Consider the following 12,971-nt stretch of genomic DNA (forward strand, 5'->3'; position numbering starts at 1 on the left):
GATAATGCTCCTTCAACAGACATTTAACTGACTATAAGAAACTTTGCAAGTACATGCCAACTTACACTAACCCTAACCTAACAGTTTACTTATAATCTAATGAGAAATAGTTGCCGTGTAGGTGCAATGTAACTTCAATTCAACAAAGAGACCATCAAAACAGTGTGAACCAGCATTTGTTTATTGTGTACACAGAAAAAAAATGCACTCTGGATCATGCAATAATGAGGATTTCAATTCCAGTTTTTCTCAGTCGCTTTGATGCATTTCTCACAACACTATTTACATTTGCACAACGGCTAATGCAATTCTCTAAACAATTCGTCATTTGTGCACATCCTGGTAGCAGTTTCTCTTGCTTGCCAACAAATTGCAAATGTTTTTGAACATGCATCAATTGCATTATCATTATCATAACATTATCATCTGCTTATGTCATGTCAGTCAAAATTAACAAAACTTGTGAATGCTGAATAGTCATTCCACATAAAACTAATAGTCCTTATTTCATTACTGGAGTCATTACAAACAAAAATGTTGAACTAGTTGTCAAAATCTGTCAAGCAAATTTTATAAAACAAATTTAAATCTTTATTTTCTTGAAAATGTCTTAAAAATTGAACAATTTGATGAATGATTTACAAACCTGTGTATGTTTTAGGCTCAGTTCCAATATGTACTGCAATATTGTGTACAGTTGTGCACAGCTCTACCTAAAGGGAGTTTATGTTTGTTGTAAATAAGGCTGTGTTTATTCTTTTGCACAATGCTGTGAATAAATTAGAATTGCAAAGAGCATCTGCAGTAAAAATGTGAAACATACATATTCAGTGTCTTGTACTCAGATACCTCAGTAAGCAGTGATGTCTGACTTTACTGTAGTTTTCAAATGGCTGTGCAAATAGTCTATAGTGCTGTCTTGAGCATTTTCAGGAGGGGTCACCAGGGGCGGACTGGCCATCTGGCGGACTGGGCACTTTCCCGGTGGGCCGAAGTACTTTTTGGGCCGGGATGATCATCGTCTTATGATCTGATCGGCCCATAAAAGGCTTAGCAGCCTATCGTTTTTTTCTGCCTTATTAATTGACGCTGCTGTGATCTATGACTCTCTAAAAGTAAGATGCTTTTTTCCCGGAGAGACAGACCGGGCTGGCCCATGTGACACTCTGCAGCCCATTGGCTCTTTTCTGTATTCACATTGGTCTGGCCCAATCACAAACTCCTATTTTGGACTCCGTGTGAGCGTGCGTCGTCTGTGTGTATTTTTCAAAATAGTCGAGAGTCAGAGAGAAGAAACGCAAGGCAGGCGCAGATAAATCGCGGGAAATACACCGGCTTTTCATTTAGTGATTCTGAAAAGTTCTCCGTTCATTCTAGTACACGGCTAAAAGCACAAATCACGTGACCACACACTCTCTGCCAAGAGCTGCAGCTCAGTTCAGCGGGTGAGCATAAACCCCAGGTGAGAGTATAGTGTTCATCAGTTCAGACAGTTCATCTGCTGGATGATCTCATCTCACTATAGTTGTTAAACGTGATATTGAATTCATCTTGTTGTCTCTATCTAACAATTCTTATGTCTTTTGAATCACTTGTTCTCAGTTAACTGTTTTGGCTGAGTGCAAAGATAAGCTAATATATTAATTTATGGAACCACATACACTGATTTTGCACATTGACTAATTGTTTACCTTTATCGTTTAAATTTAATGTACGTTATTCTGTTATAATGGCCATTATTGGTTATTAAAACTGATATTCTGCAAAAGAGACAGGGTAAAGTTCATTATTTTCAATGGAAATGAAAGAAGACAGTTATATTTAAGCCCTGTTTTGTTATAAATATGCAGAGTGAAGATGATGCTCATATAAATATGCAGCTACACGAGGCTGTTTGGTGTCTTTTACTTATATTATTTATATTTGACTTATATTATGTTTTCATTGTTTAGATAGTGAAACAGCAAGCAGGGTGAGGTGAAAGAGGTTATAAAGTACACTGTTCCCTTTGAAGATTTACACATGCATCAGCAGGCAGTTTTTGTTATGTTTATTATTGAATATAGGCTGAGTGAATAGTGTATTGAATAAGCTAAATTGGCCGTAGTGTATGAGTGTGTGTGAATGAGAGTGTATGGATGATTTCCAATATTGGGTTGTGGCTGGAAAGGCATCTGCTGCATAAAACATGCTGGAATAGTTGGCAGTTCATTCCACTGCGGCAACCCCTGATAAATAAGGGACTTATGCGAAGAAAAATAAATGAACGAATAGTGTATTTTTTAGAACTCAACAAATATCTTTATGGACAGTATACAGAAATTAAATTGAGATTAAAGTTTGTATTTATTTATTTCATATATATGGCTTTTGTGTTTTATAGAATATGAGTTGATAAAAATATTGGACGTGCATAGAGAGATAGCGTTTTGATTGAATTTAGTGGGCCGCTCTGGCCCAAAATGCCAGGGTCGATTTTTTGCCCCAGTTTAGCCCTGGGTGTCACCAAAATCAGACTTTTTTTGCATTGAAAAAAATGTAGAGAGTAAACTGTCATGATGAAAATATGACTAAGCCATTTGACTATCTTGTTCATAAACAATGGTGTCAGGACTTTTCATTTTGATGATACTGACACTTTGATTGACATGAATACTTGCTTTTGAGGAATAAGCTATCCATTTTGAGCATGTGACGCGCGTTTGCAGGTTATCAGCTAGGTTTTGCAGTTAGTACTAATTGTTTTGAGAAATGCATTAACTGTTGTGCAGAAATGCACTAGTGTTGTGAGAAATGCACCAAAGCGACTGAGAAAAACTGTAATGAGACCTTTGTAGGTCACAAGTAATTTAGATTTGCCTATATGAGTTTAATTTTAATTTTTTTTTTACTCTCAAAGTGCTGATTCTGACTTATGTTTTATGAATCAACAAGGATAACATTTAAAAAACACATTTCTTGCATGGGAGAGTTAAAATAACAAAAATGTTTTTTTTATTATCTATATGAACTAATTAATTTATTAGAACTAGAACATTCTTTCAATTTAGTTCTAATGCAAATTGTTAAGCTTATTTGTTTATTTTAAGTGAATTTAAAAGATACTTTTAAGCAATTTATGCAAACTATGTCTTATAAAGGGTGGAAAGGACATTACTGAGAATACTTATAGATAAATTGGATTACTATATTACAGTTTTTCTCAGTTATGTTAGTGCATTTCCCACAACACTTTTCACATTTGCACAACAGTTAATGCATTTCGCAAAAGATTTAGTTACTTGTGCACATCATAGTAGCAGTTTCTCATTCCTTCCAACAAATGCTTTTGGACATTCATCAATTGCTTTTACACAACTCTCTGTTTTATAACATTATCTATAACATACTCTCTGCTGTTTTATAACATTATCATCTGCTTATGTCATGTCAGTCAAAATAAACTAAACTTGTGAATGCTGAACAGTCATTCCACATAAAACTAATAGTCAGACAAAGGACAGACGGATGGACGGACGGACGGACGGACAGACAGACAGATAGATAGATAGATAGATAGATAGATAGATAGATAGATAGATAATTGAACTAATAATATACATAAACACTTACTACGTGACACTTGTCTTTGCCCACCCTCAGAGTGTTTCGTCTGCTCCAGTAAGAGCACAGTGAATACTTGAGGTTCATTAGTTGCCACAGGTGTGCTGGAGTAAAAGAAATGACCTTGAATTTACATTTGAAAGATTCAGGAGGTGCTGGAAAAAAACACACACACACACATTTTGAAGGTATGAAAAAAACTCTTCACAGACAGTCTTCAGAGCGCCATTGCCATTGATGACACAGTGCTGTGTTTAGCAGTCATCCAACCCCGTTTTTAGTTCAAGAAACCCAGGTGTGTGAAATTTAGCCCCAGTCCTAGACTGCTGCTTATGCTGGAGGCTATGGAGTGCAAAGAAGCTTGCTTAGGGAAACCCAAAACTGCAGGAGCTGCTCCTGTTGTTCCTACGCAGCATATTTACTGAGATAATTTAGAGCACACAACTTTTTTGTTGTTGTTGGACAAAGTGCAATTTAAAATTTCTGAATTCACTGGGATTGTGCTGTCATTAAAGTACTACACTGCAAATTTATTATCTGCTAGCACCTTGGAGTAGTATAGTAAGCAAAATAATAATATTTAAAAGCGAAAACTAGATTGTTTTGCTTACCCCGTTAGCAGATTTTGTTGATTATTTTAAGGAAAAACACTTACTTTTTGACATTTTATTTCTGAAAAAAAAAGCTTTTTGATTTAAGAATTTTTAGATATTTGGACTAGATACAAGACAAAAACTAAGTAAGAAAAGCGAAATTATGTGTAACAGAGCAAGGAAATTTAGACAGTATTTTAAAAATATTATCTTCTTTCAGAGAAAGTGTTATTTGTTTTATTTCGGCTAGAATAAAAGCCATTTTTATTGTTTTAAGGTCAAAATTATTAGCTCTTTTAAATATATATATATATATATATATATATATATATATATATATATATATATATATATATACACACACACACTCACCAGCCACTTTATAAGGTACATCTTACTAGTTACTATGTCTTTGGACTGTGGGGGAAACGGGAGCACCCGAAGGAAAGCCACAAAAACGCAGGGAGAACATGCAAACTCCAAACAGAAACGCCAACTGACCCAACCGAGGCTCGAACCAGCAACCTTCTTGCTGTGAGGCGACAGCACTACCTACTGCGCCATTGCGTCACCTACACTTAAAAATTTTAAACATTATATGTATCAAAACAATTCAAATTATTGACACCAAATTTCATACACACGTTTTACGTTTATCTCATTGTTTCTTAAGCATGTGCAATCGCACAAGTCTAACCTTCATTAGTGGAAAAATTGGGTTATCATGGATAATACTATATGTGAACAACAAAAACACATACAGTTAAAACTAGTTTACATACACTGTCTATATTACTATTACCCTGACTTGCCTAATGAACCTAATTAACCTAGTTAAGCTTTTAAATTGCACGTTAAGCTGAATACTAGTATAAAATATCTAGTCAAATATTATTTAATGTCATTATAGCAAAGATAAAAGAAATCAGTTATAAGAAAAAGCTAATAAAACTATTATGTTTAGAAATGTGTTCTGTTTCACAGAAATTGGTGAAAAAAATATAAAGGGGGCTAATAATAAAAAATATAAAGAGGGATAATAATTCTGATTTCAACTGTACATCGTTCACATTGCTCATGAGCATGCGCAATATACTGACACTGAGGAGAATAAATAGTTGAATAAAGTTGAATATTTTTAATTTATGTGCACGTAAAAAAAAAAAAAAACTCTTAGATACTCCGATATTCCGACTGTTTTTACTAGGTTTTGTCTACTTTTCTGGACTTTGAACGAGTCAGGACAATTGCTGTAAATGGGGGATCAGAGATTATATCTAAATATTTAAGATATCTGGGTCCCACTTTATATTAAGTGTCTTTAACTACTATGTACTTGCATCAAAAAAATAATTACAATGTACTTACTGTGTTTATGATGTATTTGAGAACACTTGTGGTGCTTTTGAGTTGGGATAGAGGTTGGGTTATTTACAGGTTTGGTGGCATGGGTAGGTTTAAGGGTGGGTTAAGGTGTAAGGGATGGTCAACAGTGTATTTACAAATGTAATTACAAAAGTTAACTACAGATGTAATTACATACTTGTATTTAATCAAGCATAAGTACACAGTAAATACATGTATTTACACAATAAGTACATTGTAACAAACTATTAATTCCTGTGTAAGTACATATTAGTTAAGGCCACTTAATATAAAGTGGGACCGATATCTAAAATATGTTAATTTTCTTAAGATGACCAAACGTCTCTGTGGTTAGAAACAACATTAGGGAGAGTAATTATTGACAGAAGTCAACTAATACTCTACTGCTGTATAAAATGTGCAGTTGAAGTCAGAATTATTAGCCGAAATAAAACAAATAAGACTTTCTCCAGAAGAAAAAATATTATCAGACATACTGTGAAAATTTCCTTGCTCTGTTAAACATCACTTGGAAATTATATTAAAAAAAACTAAAAAAAACTAAAAGGGGGTTGGGGGCTAATAATTCTGACTTTAACTGTAGTTGGTAAAACAAAATGTCTTGGTCCATCAAAAAAAAAGTGTTACCCAAAAAATTTCAGTTACATTCTCTCATTTGCAAAGTATTGGTTTGTGACCAGTGGCTCTAGGGAGGACATTTAACAATCTCAGCAAACTTCCCATCTAGCTAAACAACATGCTGCTAATGGACTGTATGTCTTTATGAAGCATATCCTCCACTCTTCTGCCTAAGGAACAAAGGATATGTCAGCTATTCAGTCATGTATAATGTGATTTACATGCAAAATATATGCTCAATCTGGCACATGTAGCACACCCAGCACATGCTAATATTATTCTGTCACTGTTCGTTCTTTTCTCACAGAGACGTTATAGTAGATATGACAGGAGATGTGACACGAGATCCACCAAAACATGATTAAAAAATATCAAAGGATCTTGTTATACCATGTTAACTTGGCGGAACACAAATAGATTTATTTTTGGTCCAAAGCATATCAGGAAACATTTTAAAATGAAGTGTTGTCACAGCATTTCCATAGCCAGACAAATTGGATGGGGAGTTTGTGCCAGCACATTGGGCTTTCCCATTTTCACAGGCAGATTATCAGTGGCATTCGCAAAAGCAAAAATCACTAGAACTATCGTTCATAAGCAGGTTGTGCTGTCACATTATTCATATGACAATAGCTGATACTCTTGCTGATGACATCTAATTTGTAATCATTTAAACAGAAGAAAAAAATCGTGCAAATAATATTTGACACACTGTTAAAGATTTTAGTAAATTACACAGTATTTTTCTTGTTACACGAAATGTATTTTACTGTAGGACAGTTATACAGTGTTATTGTATTTGCTTTGTGAAAATTACTGTATATTTTAAAGTAGATATACAATTCTGTAAATACAGTTGAAGTCAAAAATATTAGCCCACCTTTGATTTTGTTTTTCTTTTTTAAATATTTACCAAACGATGTTTAAGAGAGCAAGGACATTTTCACAGTATGTCTGATAATATTTTTTCTTCTGGAGAAAGTCTTATTTGTTTTATTTCAGCTAGAACAAAAGCAGTTTTTGTTTAAAATGCATTTTAAGGTCAATATTATTAGTCCCTTTAAGCTAATTTTATTTGATAGTCTATAGGACGAACCATCATTATACAATGACCAGAATACAATGAATTACATCTGGAGCTGTAGTTAGAAACAGTTCCTGGCTGTGTTCTATTCCCAGTTATGCCCCCCATGACCTATTCATTTAGAACACTCTAACATTTAAGCTTAGAATGATAAAAATAAATCATTAAAGTTGTCTCTCTAAGGTGTGATTAGATTTCAAAGTATTTTTACAGTTCAGTTTTAGCGATCTTCATGTTTACAATTGCACTTTAAAAACATTGATGTCATTTTGAACACAGCCGAGTGGGATTTATGTCACGTCTCCAAAGCTAGTATATTTTTTAAAGTCATTGCTCCAAAACTTGTGAAAAAAAAAAAAAAAAAAAAAAACAGCGTACGTTACTGCTTTTATTGTATAGTAGGTTATTTATTAAGAAATGTAGTATAGTGTATTTGACATGGGCCTGTTGCTTAGAAGATTTCGGCAGTGGTTTACGTGTGTCAAATTGTATAAGCAAACTTTTTTTAAAAATATATATAAAATAATTAATATTCTACTTATTATTATTATTATTATTATTATTAGTATTAATGATAATAATAGTAATCTTCATCATTATTATTATTAAAGTAGGATTTTTTATTTCCCAATAAATAATAAATTTCGATTTAATTTCTTAACAACTACCCTCTTATTAATGAATGAATTAATCTTATTAATCAATTTTTCTATGATATATCTTTATATATGTTTATATATATATATATATATATATATATATATATATATATATATATATATATATATATATATATATATATGTGTGTGTGTGTGTGTGTGTGTTTATATACTCACACACACATGTGTGTTTGTGTGTATATAATTAATCAATTTATTTTTGTATGATATATCTTTATGATATGTTTATATTATATATATATTTAATTAGCACAAAGAAATGATGGGGTTCTTCTCTAAAGAAGTTGCTACAGGTTTTGGGAAACACTCGCCACTATATATTTTCCCAAACGATGCATCATACTATGACAGTTCAGCTGGGAGTTATGTCGCCCTTGCCTAGTTAACCTAATTAACCTAGTTAAACCTTTAAATGTCACTTTAAGCTGCATAGAAGTGTCTGGAAAATATGTAGTCAAATATTATTTACTGTCATTATGGCAAAGATAAAATAAATCATTTATTAGAAATGAGTTATTAAAAATATTATGTTTAGTAATGTGTTGAAAAAATAAACAGGGAGGCCAACAATTCAGGAGGGCTAATAATTTTGACTTCTGTACATATACATCAAGATAAATGGTGCTGTAAATGTAAATATGGTAAATTTTCTGTAACTGATATACAGTAAGTTATTGGTGAACTGCTACCAGTAAGTTACTGTAGATTCTACTGGAAATTGTTGACAGTGTAGCCTTCAAACATGCTTTAAGTAAATAGTAACTTGATTTTAATATATTCAAGATATTAAATAAACAAAATACAAGCAACTGAAATAAGAGCGCTTGAACGTTTACGTTTAGGTTGATTTTGAAGTGTCTCTTTTTCTTTTTCCTGATGTTAAAAATAGGATCTACTGTAAATCCCTCCCATTTTGAGGCAGTACGGTTTTCCCGCCCAGAAAATTGATTGACAGCCGTGTATAATTATATCCACAAGACAGGATGTGCGCAAAGCTCTCTGTGATCAACAGCACCTCAAGATTGTTTTACAATTTTAAAGCGTTTCTAAAACTGTGATGTTTTAATAAAGTCAGTAAAATCGTTTTGTCATTTTTCACTGCAGCCGCATGTCAGTACAATTATAAAAGAAGACGCTTCAATCTCTGTTCATGGACTTAATTCAGGTTTTTGTACATTAACATAACGGATGTGTGTGTGTGTGTGTGTGTGTGTGTGTGTGTGTGTGTGTGTGTGTGTGTGTGTGTGTGTGTGTGTGTGTGTGTCCGCGCGCAAACTTTGTAAAGACTTTGTCTGACTCATTGTTGCAGAAAGGCTTGAATTAACTCCACAGCAAATATATCAAATGGCTTTTGGGAAAGTATAAAATGCATAATAAATATTCTAACGGGTGTTTTGAGCTTAAACTTTACAGACACATTCTGGAGACACAAAAGACTAAATCTTAAATCTGGAAAAAAGGTGTAAAGATTAAATATGGTAAAAGGGGTAAAATAGGTGCCCTTGTAAAAAAAAAGAAAAAAAAGTGTTGATTTAGTAACATTGGGTAAATATGGACAAACCCAACTGCTGGGTTAAAAACTGTCATTTAAATTTAACCCAACATTGGGTTTATCAATATATTTGACCCAACTGTTGGTTTTATATATCTCAGCAGTTTTTCCAAGAAGTCACTTCTCCAGTGTCACATGATCCTTCAGAAAAATGTTGATATTATGCTCAAGAAACATTTATTGTTATTATCAATGATGAATATAGTAGTGATACTTAATATTTTGGTGGAAACTATGATTTTTTTAAAAAATATTTTCTTTTTCTTTTTTTTAAATGGGGTATTTCAACCCACAGTAAAATCATATATGGATAAACCAGAATGTGGTTTAAAAAAAAAAAAAAAAAAAAAAAACAGGCTCTGCAGATTTTGCCCATTTTGAACCCAAATATGAGTGGAAAATTCAAAGCATTTTCAAAGCAAGTGTATCATAAATGTACACAGTTTCAAATATTTCCCAAATGATGTTTCACAGAGCAATGAATTTTTCACAATAATTCCTATAATATTTTGTTTCCGCTGGAGACAGTCTTATTAGTTTTATTTCGGCTAAAATAAAATACATTTTATTTATATTTTACCCTAATTACCCTAACTTGCCTAATTAACCTAAATAATCCTTTAAATTGCACTTTAAGCTGAATACTAGTATCAAAAATATATAGTAAAATATTATTTACTGTCATCATGGCAAAGATAAAAGTAATCAGTTGTTAAAATGAGTTAAACTGTTATGTTTAGAGATGTGTTGAAAAAATCTCTCCATTAAACAGAAATGAGGGGAAAATATACAGGGGGGTTAATAATTCTGACTTCTACTGTTCATAAATTGTTGCCATCAAAAAATACAAATGTGTTATATTTACATGTATGTGGCCTGATTTTCTTGTAAATTCTAGTATTTGTTTATCAGCATAGCCTTCGTGAACTTCCAAGTATTTGGAAGCATAAATAGAAAAGTACAGCTAAGCTTTAGTGGAACTGCAACAGAAGGAAGTCAACCTGAGAGGAAATTCAGCTGGTGAACAGAGCACGACACTTTTTCTTGCCCCTACTTTCTTTATGATCCGTTTCCTTGAGCAGCATCTGTTCCTTCATCTACCTTCCGTGGTAATGTGTGTGCGCGAGCGTGTTTAACACCACCTGATTTTAGCACATGTAAATAAATTCACACTCGCTCGCTCCAACATTTATTCACAACGGTTTTACACCTCCAACTGCTGGTGTGTCCTAGCAGAGATAATTTTAGCACTGCAACCAAAACGACAGGAAGGAGGGGAAAGGCCTGCCAAGCTATGTTTACATATCTTTGTCAAGAATTCAAACATTTGCGGTTGCCAAATCTCTCTCAACTTCTCTGCTCCGCATGCTAACAGATGGAATTATGTGCTCTATTATGCCAGCTCTCTCTCTCTCTAGCGCTAGTGTTTATGGAGAAGTTTCTTTCAGGAATCTTCTAAAAAAGGAGCCCAGTCTCCGATTCATCTCTCCTCCCCCAGTAAACAGCATGTGTGTGTGTTCTTACCCCCATCAATAACTCTGCCAATGCTGTGAAATATGATTACGAACACAGAGACTTTGTTGACACTCTCAGCAGTTCCTGCAGCTTTCCTCTAATTTTGACTGTTCGCTCATCGCTCCTGTTCTGAGAGGAAGAAGAAATCGAGAGAAGCGTCCTGAAATAAAAAGTTCCACCCACCTTCAGGCCTCAGGCCCTCAGAAGTGTTTCTGTGTACTTTGCAAAACGCTTGTGTTTAACAGTGAGATACCAGATGAAGAACTAAACAGCGTAGGTTTGGGGAACACGTTTCAAACGCTGCCAAACCGACCACACGGAAGGGCCCACTTAAAACACTGAGCTTTCCAAAAACGCCCAGTTGCGCATAAGTTGGTGAATGAGAGCATCCACACATAAGCAAGAGATGAAATAACAAGGAACTTACTTGAAGAAAATCCCACATGACTTCGTTACATGTAAATGGAAAAAAAAAGGAGTTGCTTCTGGAGATCCCAATGTAAGTCAAATAGAACTTGTGTGACATCATTCCAAACAAAATCAAGCCAAAGTGTTTGGGTTTGAAACCACTAGGCTCATGGATAAGTTTGGGAAATACCTTCGAGCTACCAATAGTTTGTGGTCATGATATTCATTCATTCATTTTGCATCAGCTTAGTCTCTTTTTTAGGGTGCTTTTACACCTGCCTTATTTAGTTTAGTTGAATCGCACTAGAATTCGTTTTCCTTCTTGGTGCGGTTCGTTTGGGCAGGTGTGAATGCAGCAATCGAACTCGAGTGCGCACCAAAAGCGGACCAAAAAAGCATACCGAGACCTGCTTGAAGAGGTGGCCTCGTTATGATTTCAAATGAACCCTGGAGTGGTTTGTTTTTGGTGAGAACATGATCCGAACTAAAACAGACCCAACCGCAAAAAGTACTGCGCCTTTTGGACTAATCCAACTGCCGTAGGCCGATGCGCTGTGAATTATGGAATGTGGGGGAAAAATATTAGTTAACAGATGTTTAACAACAGAGAGAAAGAGGAAAAACATTACCTGATAGATCGTTGGTAATATTTCCGCAAGATGACCATGTCGCAGTTTAGTTAAATTAATTCACGCCTCCTCCTAAAGTCACGCGTGAAGCATTAAAACATGTTTTCCAGCCGCGCTTCATTCTCGAAATGTATAGTTTGTCTAAAGCAGGGATACAATCAGTCAGCGCAGTCGTCCCTCCAGAGTAAAAAGCGACATTGTTTGTTTACTTGCGGGAGTTTATTGGCATTTTCCCGCACCTGAATTCTGACCAATCGATAAGCAGTTTGGAAACTATGTTCAACAACATCTGGCCAATGAGAGATGTGGATTTTGTCAGATGACTGCATTTCCCAGTACTGGAAAACACCCATACACACTCATTCACACACACTCATTACATCCAATTAACCTATAGCACATGTCTTTAGACTGTAGGGGAAACAGGAGCACCCGCATCACCCATACAAAACTTGGGGAGAACATTGAAATTCCACACAGATCCGACAACTGGCCCAATCAGGACTTGAATCAGCGACCCTCTTGCTGTGAGGCAGTGCTAACCACTGAGCCACCATGCCGCCTTGGTCATAATATAATTAGGGATTGTGGCCTCAATTCATTGTAAAAAGTTATTTAATTTTATATTATATTGTATCAAGTGAACGTCCATATCATCCAGCCCGCATGATATGGCCGTTCGCTTGATACGATATAATTCTGATATCGATATGGGGTGTGTTTCCCAAACAATGACATAACTTGCGGCTGAACTATCATGACAACAGAGTTTTGGTTCTGAAAATGCATACATCTGAAAACAGGTTACATAGTAGACGTTTCTGAAAACACTATGTAAAATCCTGAAAACAAGAGTCTATGAAGATGATGATGTCATGCATGTGTTTGGGGAAGTGTGGATTA

The 12,971-nt window shown here is 34.5% G+C and overlaps 1 long non-coding RNA gene across 3 annotated transcripts in view; it reads right to left on the reverse strand.

The window, feature by feature from the left end:
- LOC141385758 (uncharacterized) overlaps positions 1–11,216 on the reverse strand; it is an 82,184-nt gene extending 70,968 nt beyond the window's left edge. Inside the window, exons 1-2 of one of the 3 annotated variants that reach the window (XR_012406730.1) lie at positions 11,041–11,216; positions 3,613–3,758 (exon numbers count right to left, since the gene is read on the reverse strand). This is a non-coding gene — a long non-coding RNA (uncharacterized lncRNA). The remainder of the gene's footprint in view (positions 1–3,612; positions 3,759–11,040) is intronic. The other 2 variants (XR_012406731.1, XR_012406732.1) reach the window with 2 other exon arrangements.
- Between the last annotated feature and the right edge of the window lie 1,755 nt (positions 11,217–12,971).

Source organism: Danio rerio, chromosome 5, assembly GCF_049306965.1.
Source record: "Danio rerio strain Tuebingen ecotype United States chromosome 5, GRCz12tu, whole genome shotgun sequence".
In the NCBI taxonomy this organism is placed as follows: Eukaryota; Metazoa; Chordata; class Actinopteri; order Cypriniformes; family Danionidae; genus Danio; species Danio rerio.